Source organism: Drosophila ananassae, chromosome 3R (assembly GCF_017639315.1).
Source record: "Drosophila ananassae strain 14024-0371.13 chromosome 3R, ASM1763931v2, whole genome shotgun sequence".
NCBI classification, from domain to species: domain Eukaryota; kingdom Metazoa; phylum Arthropoda; class Insecta; order Diptera; family Drosophilidae; genus Drosophila; species Drosophila ananassae.
Window position 1 is genome coordinate 15,172,141 of NC_057930.1, and position 13,759 is coordinate 15,185,899.

Below are 13,759 nucleotides of genomic sequence, written 5' to 3' on the forward strand. Positions count from 1 at the left end.
GCAATGTCCTTCACCAACACTTCAACAACAAAATATTGCGTAGCATAAAATTAGGCTGCCGTCATTAAATGGAGCAGAAAACACGGGCGGCCAACTCTTGCCTCCCACGCCTCCACCTCCGCCACTCAGTCCGCCCACCCAGGGCGCCAGAAATGGCAAGGCCATCCTCTGGGTCCCCGCCTCCTTTTGTTGACTACGGCGACGAGGATTGCACATTAGTTTTAATGCATGTTTCATGCGCCATTAGGCTTAATTAGTGGCATTTGCAGCAGAGTCTCCGTCCCTCCCTTCCACTGCCCTTCAGTAAATGAGTTTCAGTGTAGCGAGATGGTGGACAGACCCCCCTGGCCCCTGGATCCCGCCACCCGGCCAGCTTTAACCGCCTGTCGTTGTGCAAGCAATTTTATTATTGTCGCCCCGGCCCGGCCCGGTCTGGCCAGCGTTGCACAATTTGCAGTAAGCTGTTTATACCGCGCCCGGTATCAGAGTTTAAGCCAGCGGTCGATGCATTCATCAGCCGTAAATTTATTTTAAACGGCCACCCCCGAACCTTCCGTGGCACACGAACGCACATGCAGCCGGAAGAAAAATGAAGATTTAATTAAGAAAAATAATAAATGCGTTCGGACCGCACAGAAGACCGTGCTTAAACCAGAGCCAAATAAATTGTCTCTTATGGCAGGACACGAACGAGGGTGCCACACGGCCTGTTAGCCTTGAAGCCCGCCTGACATTTGAGCGGCACATCCCGAGGCAACAATGCCAAGTGCCAAAATTAGATATTTGATTTGTTTCCAGATTGAAGTGCTCTTGTGCTAAATGTGGTGTGATTTAAGGGAGGAACTTGGTTTTGGTTATAAATATAGTCGTTCTTGAAATTTAAAGCCACATTCTTTGGACCTACCCCCAAAAAATCAAGTTATGTGTTATGCTCAGCTGATTTGGCCAACAACTCTCTTGATTTCAGATACTTCCGCCGAATGGCGCCAACACTTTATGGCCAGCAGAGCGGCTTACAGGCCCATAAACAGGCAGTGAAGTGAACAAAGTGTTCGACATGTTTGCCCAGACAGCAGCCAAATTGGGAATTGGAATAAATTTTTGGGAATTGGACCAAGACAGAACTGAAAGTGGCTCCCCAAAACGAAGTCGACAGTTAACTGGCAAAGCAAATGACCGAAACAGTGGCCCTAGCTAGGCTCGTCGTCTGTCTCTTGTATTGTAAAGCGAGGCATAAAAGCCAAATTAGAAGAAAAGTCAGCCAATGTAAATAAACAAATAAAGACGGCGGCAAAGGCAACGACAACGACATCGTCGACAAATGACAAGGAATAAGAGACAAGTTCATGTCCAGGCCAATGTCTTCTGGCTTCTTTCCGTGTTTGTTTTATTTCGTATTTTTTTTGGGGGCAATTTCAGTCGAAAATTTATGGCCCGCTTCTCCAAAGAACATTTTTCACCTTGTAACAGTCAAGAGCTGGAACAAAAAACAAAATTACATAAATGTTTCGTGAAGAGAAATACGAATTCTGGGCGTGTGCTTTCCCAAAAAAATTATGAAAACAAACACGGTCGCCTCAAAAATGCGAAAATCTGCATGAAAATATTCAACAATAATAAACAAGCCCTGAAATGTTTAAACAAGGCTGAGAGAGAACTGGAGACAATAGCCGAAAAAGGCCGAAAAATACGAAAAAAGGCACAAGTTCATCAAGATCAATAAACAAAGTGCAATCGTCCGGCTCCCAGAGATATTGTATAAATTTTACCAAAAACCAATTTATGTGGGGAACGTGTCGGATGCGGCATGTAAACGATTGTGGTTTCAAGTGCTGATGACCCATTTGGGGATGAACGAACGAAAGGTCAGTTGTTTAGAGAGTTCCCAGAACGAAAGAAAGTCTGAATTTAGAAAAATTCAAACAAATCCCATTGAATATTTATACAGAGATTTACGATTTATAGTTTTTTACTTTATATTTATTTTCCATTCTATTGAAATACATCTTTTTAAGATAAGTTCCATTTAATTTTCTCTCTTATTTATATTTTTATTAAAAAAACATTCAGAAAAAGAACTGTTTATCCATCATTTCCATTTCATTTTCTTGTTGATTTTTATTATTTAAATATTTGATCTAAAACAACCTCCCATGCCTTTGCAAATATTATACCATTTCTCACCTTTCAGCTCGTGGAGAAAAAATTACTATAAATAAAAGGAAAATGTTTTTCTTGTTTTGGCAGAAAAGCTTTTAATGCACAACTTGGCGTATACACAATGTTTTACATTAAGCCACACAATTGCGAGAATGTTGAGGAAATGGGGTTATGGAACGGGGGAAAGGACAGAGGAATTCCCCAGTCGCTCGACTGTCTAGGTGTGTTGTTCCAAATGGTGATGGAAATGAATTTCTGAGGTCAGCCACAAGATGTTTCCCGTCCTTCGACAGATTGACAGACATCGAAGGTGCCTTCGTCCGACTCGAGTGCCTTAGCAGTTCATAGTCAGAGCCATTTAATTCGCATAAACTTTTCGATTTCTCTGCGGTTGTTCAACAATAACAACATCTTTCAATTAAATGGCATAATTTATGCAGATGGCAACACGGAGTGCGTGGTCCATTAATTAAAATACCTGGCAAATTATTTATAGGATAATTAAAAAATTAAAAAACAGAAAACATTGTAAGAAAACAATTGAAAATTTAACGAATTATATGCGGCCTAATTGAATAATACTTGAATAATTTTAAAATCAACAAGTACTTTAGAAAATGGCAATAGTTGAAATAATTCCCTGTTTAGTGCTCGTATATAAATTATCCAAAATTTAAGCTTATAAACAATGCAATAAATTTATACTTTTTTTTCCCATAACCATACTCAAAATATACACTTTGCTGGGATTAGGGGGAATAGCGAAAACAGAATAAACAAAATTTATTAATGTCGAGAATGGGTTTCCATTGCGGGAAGATAATAATTTAACTGAAACTTTTGCATACACGTACATGGGTACTTGGGTACATAAATAGATATAGGAAATATAATTTCGATTTGATTCGAAAATGCGCCATTAGTTAGCCATTTTCCAATACGATTTCAATCGAACAAAGACGCTGATGCGCTGATTTGTGTTTATGGAGCGTAATTTGTTTTGGCCGCTTCCGAAAATCGCATATATATATTTGAAATCTGGACAATGTTAGTTGGATTGATGGCAGACCATTGAGTAATAGTCACAAATAAATGTCGGATTTTAAGGGGAAATAGGAAGAGGGACTACCGAATAAAATTGGGAAAATAAACTAATTATGTCAAGTTGTTATGTCAGGCCCCCATAAGCCCATATTTATCGAATATCCCGCATTTTGAAACGAGACCATTAATGTGGCTTAATAAGTCTGCCACAAAAACTCATTACGTTCTGCAAATGGAAATGAATAGATGCAGAGCCGAAATCGACAACGAAAACGGATTTGAAAGGCTTGATGGCAAATGCATTGCGGCATGGAAACTTTTGCCAATGTCCTCGCCACATGCAATGCAGTCGTACTCGTACTCGTAGCAGGTACTGGTAAAATATGGAACCGCAATCGAATCACAATGCCCCACAAATCTACACACAGTCCATGCACCACCCACACCCAGTCCTTGCAACCATCATAATTTTCAATTGCAATAGCAATTGATTGATAATCATTTTTTGTACGGGTTGGCACTCGCTTTATGGGTTCTCTGCAGTTCGTGTCTTATAAATTATTCATAGTTTTCATTTCGAGTTGGCTTAAAATGACCGGAAAATTGCATTATACACATATCTCTGGTGGTGGTTGAAAGGTAGAAAGTGTGGCAGCAGTGTCAGAATGGAATGGCAGGATGGTTTCCACTCGAACATGTCATTGGTGCATTAAGGTCATCCGAGGCATGTCAGTTGTGCCCTGTCCTGTCCTGTCCGCTTCGGTCTTGTCCTGTCCAGCACTGTGCTGTCCTGGTCTGGCCCGTCTGCTGTTGGCTAACGGCAACGAAACATAAAATATACATGCCATGGCCGGCCATGTTACCCACCCACACAGCTACGAAAAGTGTCACGAAAACTGTTAAAAAGCGCTTCACCAACTTTCACAATCAACAAACATGACAAAAACTGTATGTTCCCTCCTGGCCTGTGTCCCCATTCTGCCCTCTTGCCCCCCAGGAACTAACAATAAAACAAAAACAGGCGTCAAATACAAATACACACCAAAAAAAAAAAAAAACAAGAGTGGTATGACAAAAACTTGCTGCATAAGTTTCTGCAGATGGGGTGGATGGGCTTGAAGTTGGAGGCCAGTGGGTGACCAGTTAGTAAGCACAAAATGCTGTCGGGCCAAAAGAATAAACAATGGATGAAAGGCTTAGGGTTATAATGGAAGAAAGTCATATGTACTCTTTGGATGACTGTTTTTACGACTGTTGACTGTTGTTGTGCTTTGGGTCGTGTTGGGGTGTGTGAGGATGTGGGTGGTGTGGGTGTGTGTAATACGAGACTTGCGTGAGCTAAACGCAAATAATGAAAGTGGAAAGTGGGGAGAAGGGAGAGCAGCAAGGATGTGAGCCAAGAAGGAGAACTGCTGCTGCTGCTGGTGTAACGTGAGATGGGAAGCAGTCAACAAGCGAGCGCAAAGTGAAAGTGGAAAGTGCACTCAACGAGTCCACTGCATCAGTGTGGGTGGATGTCTATGGGCGTGTGTGTGTGCAGCACTACTTATGCTGCATACTTTAGGGGAGCTCGCGCTGAAGATAAATAGCTGTGGGTGCCAGAAAAACAAATCTGAACACTGGCTCTGCTGCATCTCCCTTCACCTTTTATCCCAGGTGCTCACTTTGCCAAAAAAAATACGAAAACTTCCGAAACTTGCAGAGCTTCTGGTCATCTCTATCTTAATTAAAGTCAGAGAATGAAAAAATACCAGGCAGTCGAGGAATGTACGCCGCTTAAATGAAGCAAACCATTTAAATTTGAATTTAAGTAGCCTTCCGTTCACTTTCCCCTGAATCACTCCGTCTCCCCATTTTCCATCCACTTGGCTGAATTTCTCCGAACACACACTCACACACATGTGCTGGGGACAGAGTTCCTCTCCACGTACCACGGGCCACGTTTTTATTTGCATATCATTTAGTGTTCGTAACGGCTGAGGAATGTTCCCAGGCAAGAACAAAACCAAAAAATAAAAAAAAGGCTAAGACAAACTACCTGACTGCATGTACCCGCACAAACGAGCCTGGATTATATATATATTTTATATATATAAGCCTTCTCACATTTTCAACGGGCCAAAGCAACTCAGTCAGCAATTTGCTTTAATATTAAATGGGTAACGAACCGTAAGAAATATGAACGTGTTATATAGTTTGATGCGAACGCATTTCGGGCCGAATGTAATGTTAGCAATCATTGGGGAGAGGCCCCAAGGTGGGCTGGCTGGTGGCTGGTTGCCTGTCAGGTGTGAGGTGTGTGGTGGAAGCGCCTGCAAGGTTGAATGGACATGGCATTGAGCGGCCAAGTGGATGAGTGGGTTGGAGGTAATGCAAACGGGTGGCTTCAAATCTTGTCCGAGAATAAACTTTTTCCAACTTTGATTAACTTTGCCCAAGAACTTTTCAGAATCATTTGCCTAGAAAAATATGTTTGTGGAGGAAGTCTTATGAATTTGCTAAATTAATGTGTAGAAAGTTTTGTGAAGATTAAAATAATATTATTTTTAAAGAGAGATTGTCATCGATATCATCTTTAAATATTTCCAATTCAAAATTGGTAAAGATTACTCATACGCCCCGTTACTCATGCGCTCTATTACTCATAGTCCTCATTACTCATACGCCCCGTGTGGTTGAGCTTCAATTATAAATAGACCTTAACTGTTAAACCTTGAAATATTTCATTAACTTCTTTTAAAAACTTTTTGTTTAAATTCCAATTACTCAAAAGCTTTACATTTCCTATTCTAAGAATTTGGCACTTTTCCTCAAAACTTTTCGAGCCAACCTTGTGGCTGCGTCTTGGTTGAAGCAAAAATTGTTGCTTCTTCTGAGATGCTCCTGTGTATTTGTAACTGTGCCAGCGGATGTGTGTGTGTGTGTGGGTCTCCTGTGCTCGCAGATAAATGTGTCCGTGTATGAGTGCTTTTTTTTTCTCTCGGTGTGCAAGGTGAAGCGCTCTGGTGGCAAAGACATTCAAATTTAAATACAAATGTTGCACGTGCCCTCGTAGGTGCGAGCTATACTCGCACGTGTGTGCGAGTCTATATGCCACAGTGTGTATATGTTGTTGTGTGTGTGAGTGCGCTCATTTCGGTGATTGCTCTGCTAAGGTTTAATAAAGCAACACCAAGACGACGTCGAGGAGGACAATTACGGGGAATTGCGTGAAGAAATGGCAGCCATTCTCGAGGTGGAATCGAGGAGCAGTGTTCGCCGTTTCTTTCGTATAATAAAGCAACTGGCGGGCATAATTGGCAGCCCACACAGTCACAGAGACAGCCAGGAATAAAAAGGCACTGGTACTGGTAGAAAAAACTGTAGCATAAGCAAAAGGCGCACGGCCAAAACTTAAAATTGAAATGAAATGAAGTGTGAAGCGGCAGCCAAATTGGCTGAATAACCTCACAAAAACCCAGTTTCATTTCGGCCTGGCTCGCAAATTATACCAATGTTATGCCTGGGTGTGGGGCTTTACAGGTAGGTACGAAAACGAGTGCGAGTGCGATGGTATATAATTGTTTTCGGTGTGTTTGTTTAGCTTAATTAAAATGCCCAATGCAAACACTAAAGTGTGCGTGGGACCATGGCCCCAAAAAAATGAAATGTATATCCATAGAATAATATTTTTTATGAGTTTCTTCTGCAGATGGGGCCAAGAACCAAGCCTCTTTAATTTGTCCAAGAGAGGGGCCTGGAATCTTGGTATAATATTCGAGTTTTATGGGTTTCTTTCATTTGGAAATATGTTTAAGGTGCAATATAGACCCTTATCTTTATTTAATTTTTATATTTGAAATAAATACTCTGTTGTTTAGATCCAGAAATAGTATATTATTTAGTACACCCCACTGTGGGGCATCTCTAGTTTACCACCTGCTGCTGCTCGGCTCCTGTTGACAGTTTGGTGCTGCCACTGTTGCTGTTGCTACTGTTTGCCAGGACTTGTACAGCAAAAAGCAATTTGGTCTGCCAGTGAGTGGGCTTTGGCCCGCCTTCACTTTGACAGCCTTTTGTGCTCCTGTCTACTGTCTGCTGTCCGCCCGTCGCTCTCTCCTTCTTTCTGGGCTCAGTGTATCTCACTTTCTCCACAAACGGGCCATTTTATACTGTCTCCGTTGCTGTTGTTGCACCGCTGTGTTGACACCCCGCTGGCTTTGGCACTTCAATTTTATAACGACAGCAGCAACATCAACAGCAGGAGCCGCCACAAGACCGCAGACAAAAAAAAAATGAGAATGGATTCACAAACCCCTCGCACCTGCCTAATGGTCTATACTGGATGCTATAACCGGACATTGGCGACCATAACTTTAATGGACGCACACATCCACAGAGGGGATCTGGTTTCATTCGTTTCATTTTCCATTTTTTTTTTTAGTATGTAATCTTAGCTATTAAAATTCAGTGCTGGGGATGACAGTGCGTATACGTAATACGGCGAGATTGGCCCAAATTGGGTATTCAAAATGCGAGGGCTTTTCGCAGCCAGTAATTGCCGAGCTTTGCAGCTGGAAAGGCGGGACGACCAAAAAATCACATAAAAGTGTCGGTTTTATAGGTTCAGAATTTGGGGAATTTTCGCGACGAGGAATTTTAAATTTTTAACCCCACTCCTTGGCCAAGTTAATCCTTTCGTTTACTTTGGAATTTCTTGAGATGAAACCATCGGCAGGGAGGCACCAACCGCAGCAACCGCATTCATCATCCATCATTCCGTCAGCTACACAACATTCTGCTAATGATTGTGTGCCGCTCCCGGCTCCTACTCGGCTACCACTTTCTTAATCAGACCAAAAAAACGTTCTTTCCGGCGGCGAACCTTCACACCAATTCATAGAAAACATAATATTTTTTGAAGGGTGTGTGCGTGCCTGCGGCTTTGGCGGAAAACTTGCTCCTTTCTTCTTGAATATCCTGGCATAGTTTTCCCAAATTTTCCTCCTACTCGCTCCTTAATTAAAGCGACGGTGCTGTGCGAACAAACACGAGGCAGGAGCGATCCGGGCTGAGCAAGAATATCGGGCTTATGGCCATCAATCAAAATGACAAAATAAAATGTTTGTTCTTTCAGTCGGAAGGCGGTAAGGAGGATAGGAGTGGGCGGGAACCTGCAGATAATAATGTGCATTGACAAAGCCTCGTCAAGTATGCAAAGGCATTCGGATTCGACTGTTTGCAGCTGTCGAAAATGAAGAGACCATAAAATGTTGTAGCCAACCGGGACAAGGCGAATGAAATTTATTGCCCTGTTGTGATAAACGTGACGCGCTATGCCAAAGGGCCACGCCCTCCATTCCGTTATAACCATGGCGGGCGGGGATGAGCAGGACATTTTACAAGTGCCTGTTACATTTGATTTGTGTCTTGGGCGAAAGTGTGAGCCTGAAGGCAAATATACTTTCCAGAAAAACAGCCATCTTGCGACGCCCAAGGATGCTATTGTTCTTCAAAACAAAAGAAGTTTTCAATTAAAAGTTATTGTTTATAATTTAATAATATACACTTTATATCCTGAAATCCTGTATCTTGTAATATTAGCCTAGATTTTGACATTTTTTATTATTTTTCTCTCTGCATTAAATTGCTAGAGTATGTGGCATTAAGAATAGCTGACAACAGGTTAACGTTAGCTTGGCTTTTGTGGGGGCGGCACTTTGAATAATGAGGGCCAGATTGATGATCTTTAATGGCTGAACTTGGGCACAAGTTGGCCAAATTAAGTTGTTCCAAAAGATATACATATATACCATTCGCAGATACCATATGCTTCCTGCTCAGTTATTAGCCTGTGAACCAATTTTCAGATAAAGTTTGTCTCTAATTCAAAAATAACATGGCACATCCAGAGTGCCAAGTGCACGGAAAAAGCCAAAGCCGGATAAGTGATAACCTAGAAAAGTTTTTCATTCAAGGTTCAATCAACTTGGCCCGGACTCCGGACTCCGTAGTCCTTAGTCCGGAATATTTGCCCAAATTCCTGTCCAACATGGCGTATGCTCGACATCGGCTCTCACCATGTTTCATTTTATGAACCCCCTCGGCCTTCGTCGCCCCACAAATCGCTTTAGTAGCTTGTTTTGACATTTTTCCATCTCGGGACGTTTTTTTTTTCAACTTTGTTTCACCATTTTTCGGGCCGCGTTTTTGTCCTGGCTTTTCATACCTTTGCGCCCCGGTGCAGCTGTTACCAAAAATAAGCCTACGAGCCACAAAAAACTGAATGAAAAAGTGGAAATTCCGCTAAAGTTCCACAAAATGCATTTGCATTTTTTTGTGTGTTTCCTGCCTTTCCGGTAGTTAGAACTTTTTTTTGTTGGCTACCGGAATTTTTGTGCTGGCATTGCCAAAAAAGCCAATTGGCCAGTTTGAAGGCTTAGATAAGAGCTCTTTGAAATTAATGCGCGACTTCTTTTCCCTCTGATGGGCGTCTGTTTTTGGCAGCCAACTCGGTTCCCTGATAACGCTTAGTTTCTCTCCGTGTCGGAATGTGTGTTTCAAAAATTTAACCTCACGGGCCAGAATTCGGGCCAGAGCTATGACACACACACATGCTGGATGGCTGGCTGGCTGGCTGGGTGGCTTATACATCACGTGAATGTTTCTCTTCTTCCAGGCGGCAATAATCGTAAAAAAAATGTCGTGCCAAGGCAAAAGGAAAACGGTGACCAGCACGACGCGTCCTTAGATACCCAAAACGCATTACTAACTTAACCTTCCATTCCACTTCCTAAAAATTAAATTTTAGCCAACTGGAATAGATTCCTCCCCCATCGACAAGGTCAAATGGCACACGATAATATCCTGCGGCTAAAGGGTATTAGCGGCAAGCTGCCTGGCAGCATCCTGGCAGCTCGAATGCCAAGAGTTCAAAGAGCGCAAAATTCGATGGAAAATGAAAATAAATATAAAATTAGTAGTAGACTGTATAGGGAGCTGGTAGGATACACAGAGTCGGCATGCAAACGCGTTAAAATGTGAAATTCAATTTGGTAGAGCTGCTACAGGACCAGGAGAAGAAAGGGCAAGAAAAAAAAGGCATGCTGCGAGTCCTTTCCCGCAAAAATTCGGTCTCTGTGTGTGTGTATGTATTTTGTTTCTTTTTGGGAGTGGAGTGAAGACTGTGCTTTAAAGTGTTTTAATCTTAAAGACGGGGCATTCCGCTGGCAGGAAGCGAAACTCTTCCCAGGACTCACCACAATGCGCCTGACACGTGTCATTTTGCGGTAATCGCCCAGCTTGAGGCTTGGCAGTCGGACAATTTTCCGGGATTTCAATGAAGTGCCTCCGAAGCGAGTGGCTGAATGGCCGCAGGGGCAGCTGGAGCAAAAGTTTTTCCTTTTCGATTCCGATTCCTTTTCTTTATGATTGCCGCCTGTCAGTTGCAGTTCGTGGCTCACAATTAGCGACGGCAAATGCAAGACTTTCGCACCGCAGGACACTTTCAGGATGTTAGTCCAACAAGCACTGCATTCGAAACTAGTTTCTGTTCACTTTCTAATAGTCCCACTATTTATTTAAGTTTTTTAATAAATTTAATTAAATTTTTGATTCAAGATTTGCATTTAAAATATTATGAACTTCGCGTTCAGGTTTCCAATTCGTACTTTCGACTGCGTTGGACCGGCCAGAATTTTCCCTTTTTTTATCGACCGCTGCGCCAAACGTCTCAGATGAAACTGAACGTTTCCCGAGATTCGCAGCCAGATGAAATACCCCTGGAAAATTCATGTGGCCTGGCCAGGAGCAACAACAAAACTGCGGCAAAGAGCGCAACTGCCGCTCTCCGTCTTGGCCAGGTTCTCTGGCAGGCGTTCTCGGCACACATACGTATACGTAATATTGCCACAAAAACCAGCTGTGCGCACAGTGGTTGTTTTTATTCATTACTTTTAGAAAAATTTGATAATATATAAATATTCAATATTTAAAATATTATATTTAATATTATTACTAAAAATAAAATATACATATATCAAATTTTTAATAAAATTAATTTCATATTTTTGTTACCTCCGAACTACTCTCACCCCACTGTTTCTATTAATCAGGCTTAGCCGCCATTTTCTTTCAGTGTACAAGAGAGGTTTAAGGACTGCGGAGAGAAAGTTTTTGGAGAGCGGTTCCTTCGGCTTGATAAAAGTTTTATTTTTATAAACAAATTGAAGGGCCAAAAAAAAGTGTAGAAATAAAAGTAAAACTAAAGCACGCGGGTCCCGAGGAATCAGGATTCAAGAGTGGGAGATGGGAGGGAATTTCTGCGGCAGCGGCAGGGAGAGAGAGACCGAGAGAGAGATAAAGGACACTAAGTGGGTGCCTGTCCCTGTCCCTGTGTGTGTGTGCGTTTGTTTATCTGTTTGTTTTGTTACATTTTCTGTGTATTTCATTGTTTTTTCTTTCTGTGTGTGCTTTTTGGAGCCAAGAGAAAGCGGCAGAAAGTCGAGAAATTCAAAAATCAGGCACTGCAAACTTGTTGATGAAGAAAGTATGTGACAGAGAGTGCGGGCAACTCTCATCTCCATTTAAAGAATAGGAGAGTTAGTTTCATTGTCTGTGTGTGTGTGTGTGTCTTTTGGGGGTTTATATTTCTGTGTGTACTCTGTGTCCTATGTGTGTGTGTGTAGGGAAAAGGTGTGCGGAAAGGATATTTACATATGCCAAGGAGCAACATGTTGATTTTACACGTGTTCAGCCGTAGCACACAAGTGCACATAAATTCCCATCCAAATGCGAGACTTCAGACGCCTCGGATGCCTTCGTGTGTGTGATTTAAAATTGCAATTAATTAACTCTGTGCTAATTGCAATTTAATTGCATAACGAGTAAAGTCTGAATTCAGAATCAGTCAGACTTACTCTCCTGAAATAATTTCCCAGGTTTTTGTTCCATTGCTCTTTTTCTGTTTTTTTTTTTTTTTTGTGTTACCGGAAATTGTTCTGCTCACAAATGGAGCACAGATTTCCTCAGTTTAGGGTTGATTCGAGGGTTGGGACTAAGCTTAATTTATACAGGTCCTTGTGCAGTTAGGGAAAGGAAAGGTAAGTTCCTCTATTTATGTTTTGATTTCTGGGAGTCTGGCTGGGAAAACGGTGCAAGTTTTTGGGTTTAAATAAAAACTTTTGAATTATTCATTAGTTTTCTTTTAAAAACAGGTTTTTGAAAGGTATAAATATATAAAAATTAACCTTCTATTTTTTTTTATTTATTGAAAAAAAGTGTATCCTTTTTCTGGATATAATATTAGAGGCCCAAAACTCATCATCAAAATATCTACTGAATCCAAAATTAATCAATGGCAGCACCAAAAAAAATCAAGAACGATTAAGCTTCACATGCGTGTTGCTGAGCCTTCTTGTTTTTGTTTCTTTCCGGGTCCCAGACCCCATCCTTGAATCCTTTTGCTCTTGTGTTTTTTTTCTTCAGTTTCCTTCAGTTGCTGCCTTTTGCTTAGACCGGCAGTTCCGGTGAAGGAGCCGCCGCAGCGTGCCCAAGTGGCCCGAGAGGGGATTGCCCGGTCCCCACTTCCACGTGTAATCCTTTCAGCCATACGACCCCATCGGTCACCATTCCCAAGCCTCCCAAGCCTCCAAAGCTTCGCATTCTGCTTTTTCTCGCATTCTTTTGGTATTTTTAGGCTTTCCTTTTCCGACTTTTCCATTGTTGGGGTTTCGTGTTTTGTTTGGACTTTGATTACTTTAAGTTTTGGTTTTCGAATGATTGGCACAGAGCTCTGACTCTGAGGAGGCGGCGACGGCACTGATAGGTCTTTGATGTAAACGATATCAGGGTGGGGATTTCAAAAGGCTATACGAGATTGAAATTTGCATTTGGCCCTGGCTCAAGTCAGAAGCCGGAGTCAGCTGGCATGTGCCCTCAGGTTTGGTCAATAATCCATTTGATAGCGGGCCATTTTGGCTTAATTACCGCAATTGAAGCGTGAATTGTGGATGGCCATTCAATTTGAATATTATGCCAGATTAGTTTCTCCTTTTGAAAGCGGCACAGTAATTTATCATAATTTCATATACTAGCCACATAAATTCCGAGTCCCGGACTGCATTTGTGTGTGCGGTTGCGACTATTTCGCCAAATGGTGCGATGATAAAAGCGGCTTTATGAGCGAATGCTTAACGCCAACACCAAATGCCGAGAGCTCTCGAATGTGTCGTTAAAGCCAAACAAACTGTGGAATCAACAGAGCCATTATGCACTTTAAACGGGTTATGGCCAGTAGAGACTGGACTAGGAAATGGCTAATATACCGCTTCGAATGATTGTTTTTATTAGCATGTGGCAAGAGGATGCTTTAATAAAAAAGTTTCTTTGCAAATTTCTTTTTAAAATACTCATCATGATGTATGGAAGAGTATTAACAATTCGTCTGTGTCGCAAACTGCTAACAATCGCTTTTCATTCCATGAGTTTTATGGCCAAGTTGCAGCTCTGTTTGCTGACAATTAACATTTTATGCGTTCTATTTTTTGCGCTTTTATTTCCATCCATTCCAGAAGTG

General features: G+C 41.8%; 1 protein-coding gene across 2 annotated transcripts in view; it reads right to left on the bottom strand.

Annotated features, from left to right (window-relative positions):
- Positions 1–10,953, bottom strand: part of LOC6498501 (inactive dipeptidyl peptidase 10) — a 33,500-nt gene extending 22,547 nt beyond the window's left edge. For both annotated transcript variants that reach the window (XM_001962919.3, XM_014906674.2), the window contains exon 1: positions 10,443–10,953. The gene's annotated coding sequence lies outside the window, so the exon portion shown is untranslated. The remainder of the gene's footprint in view (positions 1–10,442) is intronic.
- Between the last annotated feature and the right edge of the window lie 2,806 nt (positions 10,954–13,759).